The sequence below is a fragment of the Arachis hypogaea genome, chromosome 11 (genome assembly GCF_003086295.3).
Source record: "Arachis hypogaea cultivar Tifrunner chromosome 11, arahy.Tifrunner.gnm2.J5K5, whole genome shotgun sequence".
NCBI lineage: Eukaryota > Viridiplantae > Streptophyta > Magnoliopsida > Fabales > Fabaceae > Arachis > Arachis hypogaea.
The window spans coordinates 78896094-78912713 of record NC_092046.1 but is presented as its reverse complement, the minus strand read 5'-3'; the positions used below and the strand labels follow the sequence as shown (position 1 = coordinate 78912713).

At 39.7% G+C, this 16620-nt stretch overlaps 2 non-coding genes across 2 annotated transcripts; both read right to left on the bottom strand.

The window, feature by feature from the left end:
- Positions 1 to 234: 234 nt before the first annotated feature.
- Positions 235 to 338, bottom strand: LOC112725823 (small nucleolar RNA R71). The gene has a single exon (XR_003164905.1). It is a non-coding gene; the product is annotated as a small nucleolar RNA R71 (small nucleolar RNA).
- A 12097-nt stretch (positions 339 to 12435) lies between these two features.
- On the bottom strand, positions 12436 to 12543 carry LOC112724742 (small nucleolar RNA R71). The gene has a single exon (XR_003163890.1). It is a non-coding gene; the product is annotated as a small nucleolar RNA R71 (small nucleolar RNA).
- Between the last annotated feature and the right edge of the window lie 4077 nt (positions 12544 to 16620).

Sequence of the window (16620 nt, the reverse complement as noted above, 5' to 3'; positions counted from 1 at the left end):
GGAGGAAGTGTTCAAGAAGACCCCAATCAACATTTAACCACCTTCCTGAGAATATGTGACACAGTGAAGTCTAATGGTGTTCATCTTGACGCCTATAGACGACTCTTATTTCCATTCTCACTCAGGGACAAGGCAGCCAAATGGCTGGAATCTTTCCTAAGGGAAAGCTTGACAACTTGGGAAGACGTGGTGAACAAATTCTTAGCAAGATTTTACCCTTCTCAACGAATCAATAGGCTGAGAGCTGAGGTCCAAACTTTCAGGCAACAAGATGGTGAGACTCTATATGAAGCATGGGAGAGGTTCAAGGACTTAACAAGGAGGTGTCCACCTGACATGTTCAACGAATGGGTGTAGCTGCACATTTTCTATGAAGGGCTCTCTTATGAGTCAAAGAAGGCCGTAGACCATTCATCTGGAGGATCTTTGAACAAGAAGAAGAGCATTGAGGAAGCCATAGATGTTATTGAAACAGTAGCAGAGAACGACTACTTCTATGCTTCCGAAAGAGGGAACACAAGAGGAGTAATGGAGCTAAACAATGTAGATGCTCTGTTGGCCCAAAACAAGCTCATTACCCAGCAGCTGGCTGACCTCACCAAGAAGATGGAGATGAACCAAGTAGCAGCAATCTCCACTTTATCAACAATCCAAGAAGGAGTGAATGAAGAAGCAGAGGGGAGTCAGGAGCAAGCCAACTACATTGGGAGTTCACCAAGGAAAAACTATGATCCATACTCCAAGTCCTACAACCTTGGATAGAGAAACCACCCAAACTTTGGGTGGGGAGGTGAGCAAGATCAAAACCAAGACCAGAGATGTTACAACTCCAACAACAATGCAGCTCACCAGCAATTCACACAGAGGACGTCTCAATACCCCCACAACAATACTTCTTCATATGCTTATCAAAACCAAAATAACACATCTGCTCCGAATCACCCATCAATTGATGACAAGCTCTCTAAGATTGAAGCCCTACTTGAAGGAATATGCCAAGAGATTCAAGAAAATAAGGTGTTCAAAGAGGAAGTGCGAGCCAATATTAAGAACCAGGGAGAGACCATTAGGAAGCTGGAATTCCAGGTGGGATATTTAGCTGAGAAGATTCCCAAACCCACCGATAGCTTCCCAAGTGACACGGAAAAAACCCCCAAGGGAGAAGCAAAGAAAGTAAGATGGGAAGATTGCAAAATGGTCACTACGAGTGATCAAGAGACTGAAGACAAGCAAGACAAACTTTGCAAACAACCTGAAGACAACTCAACAAAGGAGGAGGATAGAAATCACCAAGGACCAGAAATTTCACAACAAGAGCTACTGAAGCTCTATGCTCCCTTCCCTCAACTGCTCAATGGTGCTGTGGGAAAGAGAATATACTCAAGGTTCCTAGACTTGTTTGCATCTCTGCATGTAAACATACCATTCATCAAGGCAATTCAACAAATGCCTGCATTCATCAAGTATATGAAGGAACTTCTTCCCAGGAAAAGCTCACTCAAAGGAGGCTAGACTATAGTGATGAACAAGGAATGTAGTGCCCTTATTCAACCTGAGCTGCCTACAAAAAGAAGAGACCCAGGGAGTTTTCACATCCCTTGTGCCATAGGTGAAACTATGTTCGATAGAGCACTATGTGATTTAGGGGCCAGCATCAACTTACTGCCTTTATCCCTGGTGAAGAGGCTGCAGATTAATGAGATAATACCCACAGATGTAATCATCAAACTGGCTGACAAAACTCAAAAGCAAGCAATAGGAATGGTGGAAAATGTGTTGCTAAAGGTTGGGAAATACTTTTTCCCAACAGACTTTGTCATTCTGGACATGGAAGAGAGTCACACTCACCCAATCATATTGGGAAGACCATTCCTAACTACGGCCAGAGCACTTATCGATGTAGAGAAAGGGGAGCTAATATTGAGAATCCATGATGAACGACTCAGCTTCAATGTCTTCAAACTCTCACAAGAAATAGATCAAGAGGACAAGGAACTAAGCACAAACGATAAAGAGACACTGAAGGAGGAGACAAGCACTGAAGCACAGCAAGTCCATTCTGAAACCCCCTCAATTGATAAACAAGGAAAACAGCGATTGCCACAACTCAAGGAAAAGTTGGAGGAACCTAAACCTCTAGAGGCATGTGAAGACAACATCACAACTCCTTGGAAAAAAAGGTCACCAAGGGGAAGGCAACCTCAAAAGAAACAAAGAAGAAGGTACCAAGGAAATGGAGGAACAAGAAGATCCCTACGGAAGACTTCTCTCCAGGGGATAGAGTTGTCTCAGCTTACTTCCCAGATATTCCCCCTAATCTCCCTACTATACCATCTCAGTTACCTAAGGTCTTCACTATCAACAGAGTTCTTTCCCTGGAACATGTGGAGATCATTGATCCAACCAATGGATACAAGTCCACAGCAAGAGGGGAGGACTTTAAGCACTACCAACCACCCTGATAAAGGAAAAACGTCAAGCTAGTGACGCTAAAGAAGCGCTTCATGGGAGGCAACCCATGTTTTATATGTTTTTAAAATAATGAAAAAATCAATGTTTATGAATTTCAACCCAAACTTGACAAACATTTGGTGAAATCTTTATCATGCAGTATATAGTGAAGAACAAGTTTAGTGTTCAAAGCAAACCAAGATGCATGCTAGTCTTGGGAGCTTTGAACAAAACTTTTCATCACATTGCTTTAAACTAAGTTTGGTGTCACCCCATGGTACCACCAAAATGCATATAAGGACCCACCAGTAGTTAGTTAGTTAGTTGGAATTCATAAATAAACAATCAAACTCTCTTTCTTCCCTTGTATTCTAGCCGTAGAGTTTGAATTTTTTTTTTTGATATTAATTTCCTTATTTTAAATCTTTATAGGAAAGGAAAAGAAGCATGAAAAGGGATTGATTGGACAATTAAATGGGGGAGATTTCGCCACTTAATGAAGAGCACTACACACATGTCCCAAGAGGGAACGCATGGGGAAACGCTGCCATGCAACATTGGAGAAAGAAGACCCTTGAAGATCGAACCAATCACTCTCATTAAGTGATGATCCTTGTCTTTCCTTCATACACAACCCCAACCGTCCATCAAGTAACAATCCTTGCAATCCACACCTTTCATCCACTCAAGACCCCCTATATAAGTAAACCTCAGTGCATGATCATTCCTCACACTCAAATTCCCACTCTCCACACTTCATACTTTCGGCTTGCTCAAACCCCTTCATCACACTATGTCCTAGCCAACCTATTCCTCATCTCTCCGTATCCTCCAACCTCCACTTCAAAACAGCAACTCAATTCATGGCATCATCAAGCTCAAAGAGGCAAAAGAGGAAGGAACCCATGGAGAGTGTTCCTTTCGATGAGAAGAAATTCAAAACTGTCTTTCATGAACGTGAATTCGAACGGATAAGGGTGAGAAAGATATTGCCAGAGTTAATCTTCCAAATCAATGCAGATGAGTCACCACAAATTCTGGAGAAAATCGAAGAGAGGGGGTGGAAATTGCTCACAAGTCCAGAGGGGAAGATCAATGGAAACCTCATCAAAGAATTTTATGCGAATGTAGTAAGAGAGGATAAAACCAAGGCCCCAACCTTCAAAAGTTACGTAAGAGGAAAAGAGGTGGACTTCAGCCCAAATGCCATAACAAGAGTTCTTCACCTGAAATCACCTCGTTTTGATGAGGAAAGTTATCAAGCAAGGATAAGTAGAAGCCCTGATAATAATGAGCTCTCAGAGATAGTGGCAGACATCTGTGTTATAGCAACTGACTGGGAGAGGTACACAAATGGGAGACCCAAGTTCATCAAGAGAGGAGACCTGAGCCCTGAAGCCAAGGGGTGGTTTGAACTTGTGAGGAGGTCCATTCTACCAGCTGCAAATAATTCAGAGGTAAACATCAATCGTGCTACTATGGTGCATTGCTTAATACAAGGTGGGGAAATCAACGTGAATGAGCTCATCGCCGAGGGGATTCAAGATTCGGCTGAGAAGGTTGATTCAGGTGCCAGGCTTTGGTACCCCAGCACCATTCTCCGCTTATGCAACAAGGCCAAGGTAGTATTTGAGGACAGCAACCCAGACTGGGTGAACCCATGGAGGCCAGTTACACTCGAACGATTGGTTTATACTACACCTGCTCAGCAACAAAGAAGGCCACAAATAGGGAAACCAAAAGCAAAAGAAAAAGTTCACCAAGAGAAACATCATCAGGAAGAATACCAGCAAGAAGAGCATCATGACCCAGACAACTTGAATATGACTTACCTTCTAAGAGCCATTGAAGATTTGGGACAGAGGCATATGGAAGGACAAGAGTAAATACTGAACCTTCAAACCAACTGGCTGAGCCAACAGGAAGCATGGCAAAAACAACAAATGGAGCAGCAGCAGGAACACTACTCCAGGCTCACTCAAGCCATCAACCAAGTGAACGAGAGGCAAGAGCTCCAAGAGAAGCACTTGCAAGAACTCAACCAGCGGCAGATAGCCCAAATGAAAACTTTCAATGAGTTCAGTGTACTCAATGAAGGAAGGCAACTACATAGGGAAGAGTTCTATGTGAACACTCAAGCCAAGTTGAACTACATGACTAGTAACATGCATCAGCTGCACTATGCCATCCCTACATATGATGAGGTCCAAAAAGATTTTGTAGAACAAGAAGAGAGGAAGGTAAAACAGCAAAAGGAGACACTCAAGAAGAAGATGGAAGATGGTGGTTTCTGGAAGAAGCTGCTTGGAAAAGGCAAAGGAAGTGGGAGCACAAGCACTCAAGAGAGACACAATGAGGACAAGCAAGGAGGGGAGCATGGGCATCCACATGAATGAAAGGTGGTGGAGTTCCTTTTAGTCCATCGTTTTCTATGCTTTAAATAAGGAAGATCTTGTATGAAATAGAACCTGCTTCCATGTTATGTTTAAACTTTTTAAATTCTGTCTTTTAAGTTTTCTTTCTAAATAGGTCCATGATTTCTGGTTTAAATGTCACTGCATCTTTCCCTTATTTACTTGTAAGCTTGTCCATTTTAAATTAAATGAAGAGAGAATGATTGTTTTTAAAAGACCAGAGTGGAGTTCATATTGTGGAAGTGCATTCATGAATCTTTGGGGTAGTCATAAGTTAGCTAAGTTGATTCAACCACAAGGTTAGAAGGACAACTATCTATCCTGAATACTTGAGTTTGGATATACCCATGAGACTGAGCATATGACAAGATCCTAATAAGAGAAAAGGGAAAGAATAATGGAAGTGAAAAACAAGAGAAAAAGAGTAAGCAATAAGGCTAGGCACCAATGGTTTGGACCTTGAGACAAGTGTCTGTGGTGCTCCTGTGTGAGGGATCTACTTGGATGAATAAGCTCTCAAGGGTGCTTTATCACTTGGTAACTTGGGTTAACTAACCCGGGATTATCAGCTGAAAATCCACTATCAAGAGTAACCCTCACTACAGAGCATTTAGTAACCCAAAGAGGTGCTAGACACCAAGGTCTCAAGAAAAGAAAATAAACAAACTATATGCCTGTGGTGTGTATGTATGGGGGAGAGACTTGAGGGAGTAAGTCCTTAGGGGTGCTTCAACACCTAGCACCTTGAACCAACTGGTTCGGGAGTGTTGGCTGAAAACTTATCTTAAAGAGTTGCCCCCTTACAGAGCACTTAGCCTAAATAATACAAATAACCCTTGAAATAACAATAAAAGGATCAATGAATAAAAGTCTCATGGGATATAAACAAAGTAAGTGTTTAGGGACATGATAAAGGTCTAAAAGCCAGTAATGGAATGAACCTAAGTTGCTATGCATGAAACCACCATAAAATCAGTAACATGACTTCCACAAGAATGACTCACTCCTCTGGATATTCCATTCATCATTCTCTTGTTCCAGTACTTGCTTAGGGACAAGCAAGCTTTAAGTTTGGTGTTGTGATGCCAGGGCATCTTGGCCAGTTTCACTGACCTTTTCTTTACTATTTTTAGGATAGTTTCATACATTTTCTTAGGAAATAAGCTAGTTTTGGGTAGATATTCACTTACACCTTGACTCAAGCATACATTGTGCATTTTACATTATTTCATGAGGATTTTGCATAAGTTTAGTGACAAATTGTATATTGCATTGCCCATGACTTGGACTAGAACTTTGATGCACTCTATTGCTTGATTTCAGGACCAAAGGAAGCAAGGAAAGGGAGGAAACTTGCAAGGTTAATGAGAAAAGTGATTGCCAATGACACTCTCATAGCCATCATTGCCCACGTTAAGAGTCACGTTAACTAAGTTAACGTGAACTCTAACGTGGAAAAGGGAAGTTGATCCAACGTTAGTGACACTTAACATTGTCACTAACGTTGGCAAACACTCATGAGTGGCCACGTTAGAGCCCACGTTAACCTAGTTAACGTGGCCTCTAACGTTAAAGGGGGAAGAGAAGCCAACGTTAGTGACATTCAACATTGTCACTAACGTTGGCCTAAGGATACAACACACCACGTTAACTCCCACGTTAACTTGGTTAACGTGGGAGCTAACGTAAGAAGTGAGAGTTGTCGCCAACGTTAGTGACACTCAACATTGTCACTAACGTTGGAAGCAACCACACAACCCCCCAAGGAGCCACGTTAACTTCCACGTTAACTTAGTTAACGTGGAAGCTAACGATGAGGAATGAATGATGAACCAACGTTAGTGACACTCAACATTGTCACTAATGTTGGGATGGCTAAGAATGGCCACGTTAGAAGCCACGTTAACCTAGTTAACGTGGACTCTAACGTGATATCTAGGGGCACATTGGAACGTTAGTGACAATGTTGAGTGTCACTAACATTCTCGAAGGTTGGCAAGGCCACGTTAGAAGCCACGTTAACCTAGTTAACGTGGAGCTTTAACGTGAAGCAAAAAGGGGCACACTGGAATGTTAGTGACAATGTTGAGTGTCACTAACGTTCTCGAAGTTTGGCAAGGCCACGTTAGAAGCCACGTTAACATAGTTAACGTGGGCTCTAACGTGAGGCAAAGGGGTACATTGGAACGTTAGTGAAAATGTTAAGTATCACTAACGTTCTCGAACTTATACTTTCACTAAATGTTAACACCCCTAACTCCCTGAGCTGAAGTCTCCGCCCACTTAGCACTTTCTCTCTACAAGTAAAGCCAAGCCCAAATGAAGAAAAGAACTGCTTCAAACTCAAGATCCAAAGGCCCAAGACTTGAAGAGTAAACTAGAAGCTGAGAAGAGTAGTATATATAGGAGTAGCTTTGAATTGTAAAAAGGAGTTCTGGAGGCTGGAAAAAAGGAACTACTCTCTGTATTTTACTTTCTCTGCATTTTCTAGTTTTATGATGTATTCTCCATTTTTGTTTTCATTTTTCTAGAGCTATGAACAACTTAACCCCTTTCATTGGGTTAGGGAGCTCTGTTGTAATTTGATGGATCAATACTAATTTTCATTATTCTTCTTCTATCTTTTCTCTTGATTTTACTTGAAAGCTTTCGATCTTCATCCAATTGAGTAGTTATCTTGGAAGAGAAGCTATTCAAACTTGGATCTCTTTTGAACCTTGAAAGAGGAATGAAGAGATCAAGCTAGAAATGCTTTCTCATGCTGGACCAAGTTGGGTTTGGATGGGTATGTGACTATAACCCTCTCAATACTTGATTTGGGAAATGCATGTGGTATAATCAGTGACCATACTTCATCTCTTCTCATGAGCAATTGACCAAGGAATTAGCTATTGATCAAGATTTGAGAGATTGAATTGCAAGAAATTGTAATTCAATCACTTAAGATTGCCATGGAGATCAATAAGTGCATTGATTGAGGAAGAGATGAAAATGAACTTGATCCGGAGAATTTCAACATCTCCTAAGCCCAATGAACTCCCCATCTCTGATCTTACCCATTCTCTTTAACTTCTGCCATTTACTTTTATGAGCAAATCCCCCATTCCCATTTACAATTCTGCAATTTATTTTCAGTCATTTGCTTCCAGTCCTTTAATTCTAGCATTTACTTTTCTGTTATTTACATTCCCGCCATTTTATTTTCTGCAACTCTCAACCCAAATTCTGGATTCGCTCAACTAGAACATTCTTCTAATTAAAGTTGCTTGATCAATCAATCCCTGTGGGATTCGACCTCACTCTATTGTGAGTTTTTACTTGACGACAAATTCGGTACACTTGCCGAAGGGAGATTTGTTATGAGACAAGTTTTCTGTGAATCAAGCACAAAAATGGAGTTTTGAAGAAAAGGGCAACGACGCGAACGCATGGACGATGCGGCCGCGTGCCTAGCGCGAAAAGGCAGCGACACAAACGCGTGACTGATGAGCGGATAATTTATACGCTTTTTGACATTGTTTTTAGTATGTTTTTAGTAGGATCTAGTTACTTTTTGGGATGTTTTTAATAAATTTTGTGTTAAATTCACATTTCTTGACTTTACTATGAGTTTGTGTGTTTTTCTGTGATTTCAGGTATTCTCTGGCTGAAATTGAGGGACTTGAGCAGAAATCAGATTCAGAGGTTGAAAATGGACTGCTGATGCTGTTGGATTCTGACCTCCCTGCACTCAAAGTGCATTTTCTGGCGCTACATAACTCGAAATGGCGCGCTTCAAATTGTGTTGGAAAGTAGACATCCAGGGCTTTCCAGCAATATATAATAGTCCATACTTTGGCCAAGAATTGGCGACGTAAACTGGCGTTCAACGCCAGCTTTCTACCCAAATCTGGCGTCCAGCGCCAGAAAAGGATCCAAAACCAGAGTTGAACGCCCAAACTGGCACAAAAACTGGCGTTCAACTCCACAAATGGCCTCTGCACGTGCAACACTTAAGCTCAGCCCAAACATACACCAAGTGGGCCCCGGAAGTGGATTTATACATCAAATACTTACTCATGTAAACCTTAGTAGCTAGTTTATTATAAATAGGACCTCTTACTATTGTATTAGGCATCTTTGGATTACCTTATGATCCTTTGATCATGTTTTGGGGGCTGGCCATCTCGGCCATGCCTGGACCTTTCACTTATGTATTTTTAACGGTAGAGTTTCTACACTCCATAGATTAAGGTGTGAAGCTCTGCTGTTCCTCGAAGATTAATGCAAGTACTACTGTTTTCTATTCAATTCATCTTATTTCGCTTCTAAGATATCCATTCGCACCCAAGAACGTGATGAAGGTGATGATTATGTGTGACGCTCATCACCATCTCCCCTATGAACACGTGCCTGACAAACACTTCCGTTCTACATGAAATAAGCTAGAATGAATATCTCTTAGATCTCTTAACCGGAATCTTCGTGGCGTAAGCTAGAATGATGGCGGAATTCAAGAGAATCCGGAAGGTCTAAACCTTGTCTGTGGTATTCTGAGTAGGATTCGATGAATGAATGACTGTGACGAGCTCCTAACTCGCGATTGCAGGGCGTTAGTGACAGACGCAAAAGGATAGTAAATCCTATTCCAGCATGATCGAGAACCGACAGATGAATAGCCGTGCCGTGACAGGGTGCGTGAGCATATTATTCACTGAGAGGATAAGATGAAGCCATTGGCAAGGGTGATGCCTCCAGACGATTAGCCGTGCCGTGACAGGGCATTGGATCATTTTCCCGAGAGATGACCGAAAGTAGCCATTGACAGTGGTGATGTATCACATAAAGCCAGCCATGGAAAGGAGTGAGACTGATTGGATGAAGATAGCAGGAAAGCAGAGGTTCAGAGGAAAGAAAAGCATCTCCATTCGCTTATCTGAAATTCCTACCAATGATTTACATAAGTATCTCAATCCCTATTTTATTATATAATATTCGAAAACACCATTATCACTTTATATCTGTCTGACTGAGATTTACAAGGTGACCATAGCTTGCTTCATACCAACAATCTCCGTGGGATTCGACCCTTACTCACGTAAGGTATTACTTGGACGACCCAGTGCACTTGCTGGTTAGTTGTATCGAAGTTGTGACAAGTTATGAATGTGACATCACAATTTCGTGCACCAAGTTTTTGGCGCCGTTGCCGGGGATTGTTCGAGTTTGGACAACTGACGGTTCATCTTGTTGCTCAGATTAGGTAATTTTCTTTTTGTTTTGTTTTCAAAAATTTTTCAAAAATCTTTCAAAATTTTCTCCTTTGTTTTCGAAAAAAAAAATAATAAAAATAATGTTTTCAAAAATAAATTATTCTATGGCTTCAAGATTTTTAAGAATGAATTCTAGTGTTTCATGAAACATGTTGAATCCTATCTGGTTGTAAAGCCATACCCAAACTGCTTTGGGATTGGTATTCAACTAATCACTCCAGTCCATGTAATTATATGCTAAAGCTTGGCTGGCTATTAAGCCATGCCTGACCCTTTGATTGGAGCTTTAGAGCATAAGATTCCTGGAATTCATATTAAAAATTTTGGAATCCTTATTTTTCTTTTTCAAAATAATTTTTCGAAAAATATAAAATAAAAATCCAAAAAAAATTTAGAAAATCACAAAAAAAAAATATTTCATGTTTCTTGTTTGAGTCTTGAGTCATATCATAAGTTTGGTGTCAATTGCATGTGCATCTTGCATTTTTCGAAAATTTCATGCATTCATGGTGTTCTTCATGATCTTCAAGTTATTCTTGGTAAGTCTTCTTGTTTGATCTTGATGATTTTTTTTTTGTTTTGTGTCTTTTCATGTTTATCATATGCATTCTTGAATTCTTAGTGCGTAAGCATTAAAGAATTCTAAGTTTGGTGTCTTGCATGTCTTCTTTGCATTAAAATTTTTTCAAAATTGTGTCTATGATGTTCATCTTGACATTCATGGTGTTCTTGGTGTTCATCTTGACATTCATAGCATTCTTGCATGCATTCAGTGTTTTGATCTAAAAATTTCATGCATTGCATAATTTTCATGTTTTCATAAAAATTTCAAAAATCAAAAAAATATCTTTCCCTTTTTCTCTCATCAAATTCGAAAATTTGAGTTGACTTTTTCAAAAATTTTTAAAATCAAATTGTTTCTTATGAGTCAAATCAAATTTTCAATTTGAAAATCTTATCTTTTTCAAAATCTTTTTCAAAAATCAAATCTTTTTCAAAATTCTTAGTTATTTTCGAAAATTCAAAAAAAAACTTTTTCAAAAATCTTTTTCTTATTTTTATACCAAATTTTCGAAAATAACATAAACAATTAATGTTTTGATTCAAAAATTTGAAGTTTGTTACTTGCTTGTTAAGAAAGATTCAAACTTTAAGTTCTAGAATCATATCTTGTGATTTCTTATGAATCAAGTCATTAATTGTGATTTTAAAAATCAAATCTTTTTCAAAACTAATTTCAATCATATCTTTTCAAAAATATCTTCTTATCTTATCTTTTTCAAAAATATCTTTTCAAAATATCTTTCCTAACCTCCTAACTACTTATCTTTTCAAAAGTGATTTTCAAAATTTGTTTCAACTAACTAACTAACTTTTTATTTGTTTCTTAACTTTTTCAAAACTACCTAACTAACTCTCTCTCTCTAATTTTCGAAAATATCTTCCCTCTTTTTCAAAAATTTCTTTTTAATTAACTAATTATTTTTATTTTTATTTTTGATTTCAAAAATTTTCGAAAAAAATACTAAACATTTTTCAAAAACCATTTTCAAAAATCACTAACTCCTTTTCAAAAATAATTTTCGAAAATTCCCTCCTTTTCTCTCATTTTATTCTATTTATTTATTCATCTACTAACATCTCTTCCTCACATCATCACCAAATTCGAACCCCCTCCTCTATCTGTGTTCGAATTTCTTCTTCTTCTTTTCTACTAACAATAAGGAACCTCTTTACTGTGACATAGAGGATTCCTCTTCTTTTCTTTTTCTCTCCTCTTTCTTATGAGCAGGGACAGAGAAAAAGGCATTCTTGTTGAAGCTGATCCAGAACCTGAAAGGACTCTGAAGAGAAAATTAAGAGAAGCTAAATTACAACAATCCAGAGACAACTTGATTGAAAATTTCGAACAAGTAAAGGAGATGGCAGCCGAACCCAACAACAATGCAAGGAGAATGCTTGGTGACTTTACTGCACCTAATTCCAATTTACATGGAAGAAGCATCTCCATTCCTGCCATTGGAGCAAACAACTTTGAGCTGAAACCTCAGTTAGTTTCTCTGATGCAGCAGAACTGCAAGTTTCATGGACTTCCTTTTGAAGATCCTTTTCAGTTCTTAACTGAATTCTTGCAGATATGTGATACTGTTAAGACTAATGGAGTAAATCCTAAAGTCTACAGGCTCATGCTTTTCCCTTTTGCTGTAAAAGACAGAGCTAGATTATGGTTGGATTCTCAACCCAAAGACAGCCTGAACTCTTGGGATAAGCTGGTCACGGCTTTCTTAGCCAAGTACTTTCCTCCTCAAAAGCTGAGCAAGCTTAGAGCTGATGTTCAAACCTTCAGGCAGAAAGAAGGTGAATCCTTCTATGAAGCTTGGGAAAGATACAAACAGTTGACCAAAAAGTGTCCTTCTGACATGCTTTCAGAATGGACCATCCTGGATATATTCTATGATGGTTTATCTGAGTTATCAAAGATGTCATTGGATACCTCTGCAGGTGGATCCATTCACCTAAAGAAAACGCCTGCAAAAGCTCAAGAACTCATTGACATGGTTGCTAATAACCAGTTCATGTACACTTCTGAAAGGAATCCTGTGAGTAATGGGACGCCTATGAAGAAGGGAGTTCTTGAGGTTGATACTCTGAATGCCATATTGGCTCAGAATAAAATATTGACTCAGCAAGTCAATATGATCTCTCAGAGTCTGCATGGAATGCAAGCTGCATCCAACAGTACTCAAGATGCTTCTTATGAAGAAGAAGCTTATGATCCTGAGAACCCTGCAATAGCAGAGGTGAATTACTTAGGTGAACCTTATGGAAACACCTATAACTCATCATGGAGAAATCATCCAAATTTCTCATGGAAGGATCAAAAGCCTCAACAAGGCTTTAATAATGGTGGAAGAAACAGGTTTAACAATAATAAACCTTTTCCATCATCTACTCAGCAACAGACAGAGAACTCTGAACAAAATACTTCTAATTTGGCAAACTTAGTCTCTGATCTGTCCAAGGCCATTGTAAGTTTCATGAATGAAACAAGGTCTTCCATTAGAAATTTGGAAGCACAAGTAGGCCAGCTGAGTAAGAGGATCACCGAAATCCCTCCTAGTACTCTCCCAAGCAATACAGAAGAGAATCCAAAAGGAGAGTGCAAGGCCATTGACATAAGCGCCATGGCCGAACCTGTGAGGAGAGGAGAGGACATGAATCCCAAGGAGGAAGACCTCCTGGGACGTCCAGTGGTCAATAAGGAGCTTCCCTCTGAGGAACCAAAGGACTCTGAGGCTCATCTAGAGACCATAGAGATTCCATTGAACCTCCTTATGCCCTTCATGAGCTCTGATGAGTATTCCTCTTCTGAAGAGAATGAGGAGGTTACTGAAGAGCAAACTGCCAAGTTTCTTGGTGCAATCATGAAGCTGAATGCCAAATTATTTGGCATTGATACTTGGGAAGTTGAACCTCCCTTGTTCATCAATGAACTGAGTGATCTGGATCAACTGACATTACCTCAGAAGAGACAGGATCCTGGAAAGTTCATAATACCCTGTACCATAGGCACTATGATCTTTAAAGCTCTGTGTGACCTTGGTTCAGGAATGAACCTCATGCCCCTCTCTGTAATAGAGAAACTGGGAATCTATGGGGTGCAAGCTGCTAAAATCTCACTAGAGATGGCAGACAGCTCAAAAAAACAGGCTTATGGACAAGTAGAGGACGTGTTAGTAAAGGTTGAAGGCCTTTACATCCCTGCTGATTTCATAGTCCTGGATACTGGAAAGGAAGAGGATGAATCCATCATCCTAGGAAGACCTTTCCTGGCCACAGCAAGAGCTGTGATTGATGTTGACAGAGGTGAAATATTCCTTCAATGGAATGAGAACTCCCTTGTGTTTAAAACTCAAGGATCTCCCTCTGCAACCATGGAGAGGAAGCAGAAAAAGCTTCTCTCCAAGCAGAGTCAACCAGAGCCCCCACAGTCAAACTCTAAGTTTGGTGTTGGGAGGCCACAACCAAACTCTAAGTTTGGTGTTGAACTCCCATATCCAAACTCTAAGTTTGGTGTTGGAGAGTCTCAACAAAGCTCTGCACATCTGTGAGGCTCCATGAGAGCCCACTGTCAAGCTATTGACATTAAAGAAGCGCTTGTTGGGAGGCAACTCAATGTTTATTTATCTAACTATATTTTTCTTAGTTATGTGTCTTTATAGGTTCATGATCATGAGGAGTCACAAAATAAATATAAAAATTGAAAACGGAATCAAAAACAGCAGAAGAAAAATCACACCCTGGAGGAGCATCTGTCTGACGTTCAAACGCCAGAACAGAGCATAGTTCTGGCGCTGAACGCCCAGAACAAGCATGGTTCTGGCGTTCAACGCCAGAAATGGCAGCAAAGGGGCGTTGAACGCCCAAAATGGGCACCAACCTGGCGCTGAACGCCCAGAGTTGTGTGCAAGGGCATTTTACATGCCTAAATTGGTGCAGGGATGTAAATGCCTTGACACCTCAGGATCTGTGGACCCCACAGAATCATATCAGGATCTGTGGACCCCACAGGATCCCCACCTACCTCATCATCTCTCTTTCCATTCATGATCATCCCTTCTTTTTTTCCATTTACCACTCACATCCATACACCCACTACCTTCAAAAAATCAACATCTCTCTCCCACCCAATCCCACCCATATGGCCGAATACACACTCCCATCCATCTCCTCCATATCTTCTTCTTATTCTTCTATTCTTTCTTCTTTTGCTCGAGGGCGAGCAACATTCTAAGTTTGGTGTGGTAAAAGCATAGCTTTTTTGTTTTTTTTCCATAACCATTGATGGCACCTAAGGCCAGAGAAACCTCTAGAAAGAGGAAAGGGAAGACAAAAACTTCCATCAAGGGTCTATAGCTCAGTGGTAGAACATTTGACTGCAAATCAAAAGATCCCTGAGATACCTCAAGGGATACATTTTCTTCCACACAATTATTGGAAGCAACTAAGGGTGGAACATCAAGAGCACTCCATCATCCTTCATGAAATCAGAGAAGATCTAAAAGCACTGAAGGAGGAGCAAAAAAGGCAAGGAAGAGACATAGAAGAGCTCAAGGACATCATTGATTCCTCAAGAAGGAAATGCCACCATCACTAAGGTGGATTCATTCCTTGTTCTTAATTCTTCTGCTTTTCGTTTTCTATGTTATGTGCTTATCTATGTTTGTGTCTTCATTACATGATCATTAGTAGCTAGTAACTTTGTCTTAAAGTTATAAATGTCCTATGAATCCATCACCTCTCTTAAATGAAAAATGTTTTAATTCAAAAGAACAAGAAGTACATGAGTTTCGAATTTATCCTTGAACTTAGTTTAATTATATTGATGTGGTGACAATGCTTCTTGTTTTCTGAATGTATGCTTGAACAGTGCATATGTCTTTTGAAGTTGTTGTTTAAGAATGTTAAATATGTTGGCTCTTGAAAGAATGATGACTAGGAGACATGTTATTTGATAATCTGAAAAATCATAAAAATGATTCTTGAAGCAAGAAAAAGCAGCAAAGAACAAAGCTTGCAGAAAAAAAAAATAGGCAAAAAAAAATAGAAAGAAAAAGAAAAAGCAAGCAGAAAAAGCCAAAGCTCTTAAAACCAAAAGGCAAGGGCAATTAAAAAGGATCCCAAGGCTTTGAGCATCAGTGGATAGGAGGGTCTACAGGAATAAAATCCTGGCCTAAGCGGCTAAACCAAGCTGTCCCTAACCATGTGCTTGTGGCGTGTAGGTGTCAAGTGAAAACTTGAGACTGAGCGGTTAAAGTCAAGGTCCAAAGTAAAAGAAGAGTGTGCTTAAGAACCCTGGACACCTCTAATTGGGGACTTTAGCAAAGCTGAGTCACAATCTGAAAAGGTTCACCCAACTATGTGTCTGTGGCATTTATGTATCCGGTGGTAATACTGGAAAACAAAATGCTTAGGGCCACGGCCAAGACTCATAAAGAAGCTGTGTTCAAGAATCATCATACTGAACTAAGAGAGTCAATAACACTATTCGAAATCTGAAGTTCCTATAGATGCCAATCATTCTGAACCTCAATGGATAAAGTGAGATGCCAAAACTATTCAAGAGGCAAAAGCTATAAGTCCCGCTCATATGATTGAAGCTCTGTTTCATTGATAGTTTGGAATTTATAGTATATTCTATTCTTTTTATCCTATTTTGATTTTCAGTTGCTTGGGGACAAGCAACAATTTAAGTTTGGTGTTGTGATGAGCGGATAATTTATACGCTTTTTGACATTGTTTTTAGTATGTTTTTAGTAGGATCTAGTTACTTTTAGGGATGTTTTTAATAGATTTTGTGTTAAATTCACATTTCTGGACTTTACTATGAGTTTGTGTGTTTTTCTGTGATTTCAGGTATTCTCTGGCTGAAATTAAGGGACTTGAGCAGAAATCAGATTCAGAGGTTGAAAAAGGACTGCTGATGCTGTTGGATTCTGACC